We start from the raw sequence: 10,350 nt of genomic DNA on the forward strand, positions 1-10,350 counted from the left end.
ACCAACTTGGCGTCAAATTCAGACTTTTTATAATAGTATTACCCCCTCTAATCGTTCTATTATTAATGCAGCTGCAGGTGGCACAATCATGAGAAAAACACTAGAGGAAGCCTATGACCTAGTGGAGGAGATGGTGTCAAACAGCTACCAATGGAGCAATGACCGCACCAATCAGAGGGGAGTACACCATATCGATTCCTTTGCTGCTATATCCGCTCAACTTGCTAATTTGAATAAAAAATTAGATAGTCTTAATGTTGCAGCAATAAATACATCATCTAGCATCCCATGTGATTTCTATGGTTAAATTGGACATACTAATTCTGATTGTCCATTAGGTAGTCCTTTTGCTTCACATGAGAATGCTAATTTTATCTCTCATACTGGTAGGCCAAATTTCAACCCCTACTCAAACACATACAACCCAGGGTGGAGGAGCCATCCAAATTTTTCATGGAACAACAACCAGCAAAAGGCACCCATGGGATTCCAACAACAGCCGCCCCCACAAGAAAAAAAGAGTAATTTGGAAGAGATGATTTCTAAGTTCATCAATGCTACTAAAGCAAAATTCCAGGAACATGATAAGAGAATTTTAAGTCAAGAAGCATCAATCAAGAACTTAGAAGTTCAAATGGAACAAATTGTGAACCTGTTGTCGGAAAGAAAGGAGGGACAGCTGCCTAGCAATACAGAGAAGAATCCAAGAGAGAAAGTAAATGCCATAGCTTTGAGAAGTGGGAAGACAATTGACGAGACCTAAGATGACAATCAAAAAGTTGAGGTAGCCGATTCACAAAAGGAGACTGAAGGGAGTACACCTAAACTAAATTTAGATGCTATTAAACTTCCTCTCCCCTACCCAGAAAGAGGTTTGAAAGCTAACTTGGATGAGGAAGTTAAGAAGGTTTTGAACTATTTGGAGTACGGTCAAGAAGGACAAGGTAATGCTCATTATATTATGTTGCCGATCTCTAATAAGAGACCGTTACCCTCTGTTTTGCAGGCCCCTGTTCTAGATTTGAACCCGCCCATGATGGATGGAAGGGGAGCACATCGAAAGTTGCGACCACAAGAGTTAGAGGATCCGATTCATGTTTATTAAAAATAGGGAAGTTTGTTTTTCCTTTTTCTTTTTGTTTTTACATTTCTAGTTTAGTTTTTCTGCCCTTTCTTTGTATTTAACCTCACATTGGGGACAATGTAAGTTTTAAGTGTGGGGGAGGGGATTTAGGATTTAGGTTAGAATTTAGGTTGTGTTTTTCTGCATAAAAAAAAAGACTCAACTCTTTTGGAATCAATTAAAACAATATTCTAGGAAAATTCTTGTGGACCTAGTAATGAGGTACAATTAAGAAGTACACGACCTATCTGAAGCCATTTCTAGTTAAGCTAGTCATAAATTCAGGTTTAAGTAAATAGGGTGAATATTTTTGGTAGGATGGAGCATAAAATGCACCTACCAACCAAGTAATAGTAGGATGGAGCATAAAATGCACCTACTAACCAAGTAATCCTAAAAGTGAGATGGAGCATAAAATGCACTCACTTCCACCAAAGAGAAAAAGAGAGAAAAAAAAAGAGAAAAAAAGAAAAAAAAGATAGAGAGGAGATAAAAATGTTTTCCCTAGTTTACTACCTGGTTTGTAGTAGCAAGAATTGGATTGACTGATGAATGAGTCGTGTATGACTTAGTTGTGTTGATTTAACGGTTTGCAATAGTTAACCTAGAATATTTGTGGAAAAAGATGAACGAGAGTTGAGTTTAAAAATCGATAGGATAGTTAGTTTGTTCCTGTTTTATTTTTTTTGAGTTTTGTCTTGCCCGAGGACGGGCAAAGTTTAAGTGTGGGGGATTTGATGAGAATAAAATTTAACATATTTTTATCCCCAAATATTCAGTCTTTTATACTGAATTAGTGCTTATTTGGACTCATATTTCTTGTATTTCGGTTCAGGACATGAAAAAAGGCATCAGGAGAAAAGCAAGGCAAATCGGATGATTTTTCATAGTTTTGGCACCGTTCCGTAATCTGAGCCTAACTCTCGTATCCGAGTTCCGATTGGGCTGATTCATGACTCACTGGAAAGATAAGAGAGAAAGCTACAACTTTCATGTTTTGGGCTTTCACCAATTCGGTCTGAATCGAAGTCCAATCTGGGCCTGAAGTCGGGGAAAATTCACAGGAAGGCCCAATTCGCAACTGAAGCCCAACTTGCAGAAAAACCTTGTAGCAGCCCAATTCGCAGAGGAAGCCTAATACGAATGCAAGAACAAGAAACTGAGAAGAGTCCTACCAGATTTAATTTTCTGATATCATCCTAGAAAGATAAAGAGATTAAGTTTACTAGATAAAGAGATAAGAGTAGGATTAGATTAAGACTTTCTATTTTTGAAAGATAAACTTCAAGAAGGAGTTGGAGACCACTCCCTCCCCTTTAAGCTATATAAAGGGATGGGGGGCGGACTAGAGAGGTATCAAGAAGGAGAGGAGCAATACAGCTATCAAGCAAGAAGTCTGCAAGAAGGAGGTGGCAGCAAGGAGAAGAGGAGATCTCAACTCCAAGGGCGAAACCATGAATTCTTTCTTCCCTCTTGTTTGTTTTATTTCTGCTAGTATGAACTAATTTATCTGTAGTTAGGGTTATGGAAAGCCTAATCATATCAATGAGTATATTTTTATTCTGATTTATTCAAGATTGTGATTTCCAGATAGTGTATGAATTATCTTGCTTAATGTTATTAGGAGTGACCATCTCTTAATTGATCAGGCGTATGTGAATGAATCGAGAGAGGAATTCACATAACTGACCACATAATTCATTGTGTGAATTGAATGGTATATAGGGGTATATACACATGATTCATCTGAATATAATAATTTTTCCTTGGACCTTGAGAATTCTAGTCGAGAGATCGAGGGGTTACCTGATAGAAGTAGTTTTAGTATATCTCGAGAGAGAGTATTAAATAAAATTGGAAATACTTCAGCTTATGGGAATGACAAATTATCTTGGATAATCTCATCCATTAATATTCATTGGAATGGTTAGGTGGACTGAAAGCCCTAGCGAATTCAACCAATCGTTACATACTTCAGCATTGTTACTTTTGCACTTGTTTTCCTGTTTTTGTTTTTTTCATTAGTTCTTATTCTCAAATCTGAAATTCGATTGTCCAAATAATTAGGGAAGATTATAGTTCTAATACTTATTTTGTTAAATCCTCATGGGAATGATATTTTTATAATACTTGATAACTAGTGCACTTGCTAGGGTTATATTTATAGCTATCAAGTTTTTGGCGCCGTTGCCGGGGATTTAATCCTAAAATAAAATTAGAACTTGTTAACCTTGATTAATTTGGATTTTTATTTTTGTTTTTATTTTGTTTACCATTTTTTAGTTTGTTCAAATTCTTGCTTTGTTCAGATTTACTAGTGCATGACATGCACTATAAGAGAAGGACTAGCAGAATTCGATCCAGAAATAGAGAGGACCCTTCGCTTGTTGCAAAGAGCCAATAGAGGTAGAACAAGAGAGGAGGTTGATATTGGCGAACTAGCAATAGAGATTGAAGAAGAGATAGCAAAAGCAAATCGCACCCTCTTGGACTACGCCTGTCCAACCATTGATGGGGCGACTTCCAGTATTTGCAAGCCAACAATTCATGCTAATAACTTCAAAATCAAGCCTGCAATCATCTAGATGATTCAAACAAGTATTCAGTTTAGTGGGTTGCCAAGTGATGACCCTAATGCACACATTGTTAACTTCCTAGAAATATGTGATACAATTAAACATTATGGAGTTAGTGATGATGCTATTAGGCTTAGATTATTTCCGTTTTCATTGTGTGATAGAGCTAAAGATTGGCTTAACTCACTCCCTGCAGGAAGTATCACCACTTGGAATGATCTAACCCAAAAATTTTTGGCTAAGTATTTCCCACCCTCTAAAATAGTAAAACTAATTAATGATATCACTACTTTAGCTCAATTTGAGAGGGAATCTTTGTATGAAGCATGGGAACGATTCAAGGAGATGCTTAGGAAGTGTCATCACCATGGGATACCAACTTGGCCTCAAATTCAGACTTTTTATAATGGTATTACCCCCTCCAAATGTTAGGGAAGTACGTGCCTTTCTTGGACATGTAGGTTTCTATCATAGGTTTATCAAAGACTTTTCAAAAATTTCCCTGCCATTATCCAAATTGCTTCAAAAGGATGTGCCTTTTGACTTTGGAGATGAGTGCAAGGAAGCATTTGACAAGCTCAAGAATCTATTGAAAATTGCACCATTATTCAACCACCTGACTGGAACTTGCCCTTTGAGATCATGAGCGACGCAAGCAACTATGCAGTAGGAGTTGTTCTAGGTCAACGAATTGATGGGAGGAACCACGTCATCTACTATGCTTCGAGAACACTGAATGTTGCACAATGCAACTACAGGACCACTGAAAAGGAGTTATTAACAATTGTTTTTTCTTTAGAAAAATTTTGATCATATTTGCTTGACTCTAAAGTGATTGTATATTCTAATCATGCAGCTTTGAAATACTTGCTGGCGAAAAAGGAGTCAAAACTGAGGCTGATAAGGTGGGTACTTTTGCTCCAAGAGTTCGATTTGGAAATCAAGGACCGAAGGAGAGCTGAAAACTCGGTGGTAGACCATCTAAGCAGGTTGGTAAAAGATGAAGACTCCCCACCCATCTCTTAGTTTTTTTCCGGATGAGCAACTGATCCACATAAAAGGTATGGTCCCTTGGTATGCTGATATCGTGAATTACTTGGTCACTGGAATTTTGCCTAATTATCTGTGGAAATTCTGCACCGATCAAGTGATTAGGAGATGTGTCCCTAAAAATGAGCATATATCGATTTTAAATTTTTGTCATAATTATGCTTGTAGTGGTCATTTTGGGCCAAAAAAAATGCTCGAAAGGTCTTAGATAGTGGGCTGTATTGGGTAACCTTATTTAGAGATGCATACTTGTTTTGTAAAAATTGTGAAAGATGCCAACAAGCAAGTGCATTGTCTCGCAGAAATGAGATGCTCCAAACCCCCATTCTTATTTGCGAAATCTTTGATGTTTGGGGTTTTGTTTTTATGGGACCCTTTCCTCCCTCTTGTGGTTTTGTTTACATACTTTTGGTAGTCGATTATGTCTCAAAATGGGTGGAAGAAAAAGCCACCAGAACTGATGATTCTCAGTGTGTTGTAGGTTTTATCAAATCCAACATTTTCAGTAGGTTTGGTATTCCTCGAGCCATCATAAGTGATCAAGGGACCCACTTCTACAATAGCGTCGTTGAAGTCTTGCTGAAAAAGTATGGGGTGCATCACCAAATTGCCACTACCTATCACCCCCAGACAAAAGGACAAGTTGAGGTTTCCAATCGAGAGGTCAAGTCCATTTTAGAGAAGACGGTGAACCCAGGTAGAAAGGATTGGAACCTATGTCTAGATGATGCACTTTGGGCATACCGAACCACATACAAAACACCAATAGAGATGTCTCCTTATAGGTTAATTTTTGGCAAATCTTGTCACTTACCAATCAAAATTGAGCATAAGGCCTATTGGGCAATCAAATGCTGCAATATGGACATGGAAGAAGCTGGCAAGGCAAGAAAGCTCCAATTGCAAGAATTGGAGGAGTTGCGGTTAGAAGCATATGAGAATTCAAGAATCTACAAAGAAAAGACTAAATTGTTCCATGATAATTTGCTTTTAAGAAAACAATTTATAATTGGACAAAAGGTTTTATTATACAATTCTCGACTCCAACTCATACCAGGTAAGTTGCGTTCCAGGTGGATGGGCCCATTTGTTGTTACTAATGTATTTCCTTATGGTGTAGTAGAGATCAAAAGTCTCGAGACAGACAAGGTTTTCATGGTGAATGGGCATCGATTGAAGTTGTTCAATGAGGATGCAAATGTCTCCTCTATGGTAGACATCTCATTGGACCTTCCTCATTATTCATTGAATTAAGGAAGCAAAGGAGGACGTCGAGCATAACGATGTTAAACAATTGCGCTTGTGGGAGGCAACCCACAGTGTGTGGTTGTTTTTTGTTCAGTTATTGTTTTCAATATTAGGAACATGATCGTGTTTAGCAGCTGATTTTACATTTGAAGAATCTCCACAAGGCGTTCAGGGAAGTTCCCTTAAATCCTTCTTTCGTATGCATAATCATATACATTGGGGACAATGTATACCTTAAGTGTGGGGGGATTAGGGGAAACTCATAATTTTTGGGGTAACTCTAGCATGATTCGTTCATCACTTCTTTACCTTGCCTTTTGAAGTTTTTGCTTCCTAGAAACTTATTCTTGAATGATTTCAATCTATCAGGAATTATGTACTTAGGTTGTATAGACAAGATAGGATGCAAGCATGACTAATTGGAATTTTTGGCTGCATAAGGTACCTCATTATTTTAAATGATCAATAGGCAAGATGCATACAAATTTAGCCCGCATGAGTGTGTGCTTAATTTTCACCTAAATGTATGTCAAACACGGTCTGATTATTCTAGAACTTGCTATGTTAGACATGTTGAGACCACGTTAATGAGTTCATGGATCAGAATGGTGATGCCCTTGTGATTCTTGTACAATATATATATATATATATATATATATATATATATATATATATATATATATATATATAAATTTTCGTGACTAATGTGAGATGGAGCATAAAATGCACTCACCCTAGAACCCCAACCCCATTCTCACTTTCAGATCCTTGGAAATCATGCTAAGTGGTGGAGATGTGATACATAAGCAAGCTTATGGCAATAACATACCCTGTTTTGACATAAAAAACAAAGGAAGGTATTTGAATCAGGCTGCATTGGTTTGTTAAAACAATGAGTGCTTGTTTAGTCCAAGAATGTTAAGTCGGTGAAAGGCTTATTTTCTTTACTGTTGATTTAACTTGGGATCATGAGAAATGGTGATTTAGGATCACTCTTTGACAAGTTAAAAGGGAGAAAGAAATGAAAATGGGAAGATTACCAAGTCTGGACTGAAGCATGCAATGGATCAGGCCTTATGTTGAGAGAAAGAGAGATTAAAAATCAGTAGGTAGTTTCTTTTATTTTGCTTGAATTTTGCCTTGCCCGAGGACGGGCAAAGTTTAAGTGTGGGGGGATTTGATGAGACTAAAAAGTACACTATTTTTACCCCCAAATATTCACCCTTCTTCATTATTTTAGCACTTAATTGGACTCATTACTCTTGTATTTCGATTCAGGGCAAGCAAGAAGGCGATTGAAAGAAAACAAGGCTAATCGGATGATTTTGCATGTTTCGGCACCATTCAGTAATCTAGGCATAACTCTCTATTCCGAACTCCGATTTGGATAATTCAAGATGCACTAGAAAGAAGAGGGATAGGCCAACGACAACTTTTATGTTTTGGACATTGACAGATTCGGTCCTAATCGAAGATGAAATTGGGCCCGAAGTCGGAGCAAGTTCACAGCAATGCCCATTTCACAGCTGAATCCCAATTCATAGAAGAGCCTTGTAGCAGCCCAAGTTATTAAGGCAGCCGAACTCGAATTCAAGAGCCAAGAGTCCCAATTTTGAATGTAATCTCCAGAAAGAGAGTCTTATCTGATTTAAGTTTTGAATGTAATCCTAGAAAGATAAGATGATTGAGATTAGATCACTAGATAAGAGATAGGATAGGATTAGTTCAAAACAGATCAGGACTTTCTTAATTAAGGTTAATCTCCTAAAAGGAGTTGGAAAACAGCCCTCTTCCTCAGCTATATAAAGGGGGGGAGTGGACTAGCTTTAAGCATCAATCAAAAAAATCCATCAATTAAGCATCAAGCAACTCGATCAATCAAGAAAGATCAGTTCCGCCTTCTGAGAAGTAGAGCATGGAGGATTCGAAAATCATGAGCAGTTAAGCTTTTCTTTTCTGGTTCAAGGGGGGATGTTCGATTGTGTCATCATGAGGTTCAGTATTTAATTCAAGTTCTTGCTTTTTAATTCAAGTATTCGTTGATTCTTGTGCTTATTCTCTATGGATGTTAATGTTAATTAGTCTGACAGATTAATTAATATTGATTTTCCTACTGCTATCCACGGTTCGGTGATCCGTAATTGTCATGAATAGTGGTATTGACATGTTTTAACCTAAAGGGAATCAATGGAACAAGATTCGATAATTGCAGCTATCTCAATTATTGTTATTTTGGTTTAACTGTTTTCACAAAGTTCAATGCTATCACTAGTTAATATGGAGCGCTATCGTACCCAGTCGATTAGTGATAGGTATTGATCGAATGCTGGGTTTGGTCAGCTGATTTAGGAAAATACAAGGTTTATTATGGCTATCCTAATAAATCTAAGGTTAAATGCTTGAATTGCAAGACTACCAAAGTCTACCTAGGATCAATGACCAATTGATTAAATCCGAACCCTTGATTCAAAATTCAGTAAGACTGATTTCTCTTAAGTTGATATTGTTCTCTTGATTCTTTTGAATTTTAATTATTTAATTTTCCCACTCTTTATATTGCACACTCGGCTGAGAAATTATTTCCCTAGCTCCCTATGGGATTCGACCTAGTACCACTACTACTACAAATTTATTGTGGGACTAGCATTAATTTTGAGGGCTTTGACAACCCGTCAATTGCTCTTCTCTCTTCTTCTTGAAACCTCTAAAAGTTGCCATCCCTTGCTCCTTTTTTGCTGCACTTTGGGCTGCAACTAAGCTGAGTTTTGAGCATATTTTGGCTGTACTCTAGGCTGCTTTTGCTTGCTAGGCTCTCTCTTTAGGTTCCCCCAAAGAGTGTAGCATGGGCTACATGGGATGATTTCTCCTCCAGTGTTCTCTTGGCTGGGGTGGGCTAAATTGATTAAATTTTGGCTCTCTTTTCTTGCTTTATGCCTTCTTTTTCTTGAGTTGGTTTCCCCTGAATTCTTTCTCGAAATCAAGCTAAGATAGGGTGAAATTCAATCAAACTGGCATAAAATTCATACAAAAACTGAATAAGTTGTAAGTAAACTATGTACTCATCAGCTGCCTCTAGTACCTCGTCGATCTCGTCACCAACTAGGCATCGCAAAGGCTTTCTAGTGTGTGATTTTTTGTATAGCATTCCATCCTGGAGGTAAAATTGCCTAGCCTTGGGTAGTAGCCTCCTCCTTAGTGTAGTGTCAATGGGCAACGTCTGGTCTTTCAGATAGCCTATATGCATCCTCCTTCAGTCCTCCTGACAAACCATGAGGCATTCTCTATCATCCACTTGTGGGATGCATTTATTGCATTACCGCTACACCTTGGTAGAGTCCTAGTTCATCATAGGCTAGTAATACCCTAACCTTTGCACTTTTTGAAATAGGGTACTTGTGACATCCCCACAATTGATTTTGTGCACTTCGTTCTGTTAGACAGTGTATGCCCTTAGCTCCAATCAAAATGATGTACATTATGACATTTAATGTAAATGAATAAAGTACATATTTGATTCATGTTATTATGGTGTGTTTTTGTGTAATACCCTTAAATTGGACACCTATGAGACTCGTGTTAGTTTAGAATCTTCATAGCCATTGGATAGATCTAGGGAGATTTATCTTGCCAAGGTTGACATTGATGTGTCGCCAAGTTGGTTAGGGTGGCTTGTCTCAACTGATAGGGTGAGACCTGAGGTACATGTAGTGTGGGTTTTCTTGAAACCCTGAACCGGACTAGAATTCCAGTATTGCCCTGGACCTTGGAGATAGATGGGCAAAACTAGAATGTTACACCTAACCCCTAGACTCGATTATGGTATTACACTACGTGTCAGATTGGGTTATCTTTGATATGCCAATCAATGAGATCCTTAGAGGGGGTCAAAATCTGGGTATGTTGGGACTGTCCGAGAATTCATCTGAGTGGGTGATCATAGTGACAGGATCAGCCCCTTTGTCAGACAAAGTGAAAGATCGGGGATGCACTCTCTTTGATGGAAACCTAAACTGCCAGCAGCTGATTTCAACCATTGAAATTTGTTTTGAAAAATGTATTTATATAGAGATATACATATATATATATATATAATATATATATATATAGATTATGGTTTCAAAATGTTTGCAAAAGGTTTTAATTCTCGGGATCCATGTGAGTAGAGAGTGCAGCACTGTACCTTGTAGCCGAGGGAGAGGTCCTCTCTTGTCGGGCAGTGTTTGATCATTATGGGCTGAGAGGTTAAGTGTAAGACCATTGAGGGTAAGACCTGATGGGCTAATCTTGCATCTGCCCACAGTCGTTAGGTTTTTATAAGGTGGTTTGACCCATGGACCATTTAGTATAAATGTT

General features: G+C 37.9%; 1 non-coding gene across 1 annotated transcript; it reads right to left on the reverse strand.

The window, feature by feature from the left end:
• Window positions 1-3,966: 3,966 nt before the first annotated feature.
• LOC148800656 (small nucleolar RNA R71) lies at window positions 3,967-4,073 on the reverse strand. The gene has a single exon (XR_016071033.1). It is a non-coding gene; the product is annotated as a small nucleolar RNA R71 (small nucleolar RNA).
• Window positions 4,074-10,350: the final 6,277 nt, after the last annotated feature.

This window comes from Nelumbo nucifera, chromosome 4 (assembly GCF_055504915.1).
Source record: "Nelumbo nucifera cultivar China Antique chromosome 4, China Antique-T2T, whole genome shotgun sequence".
NCBI classification, from domain to species: domain Eukaryota; kingdom Viridiplantae; phylum Streptophyta; class Magnoliopsida; order Proteales; family Nelumbonaceae; genus Nelumbo; species Nelumbo nucifera.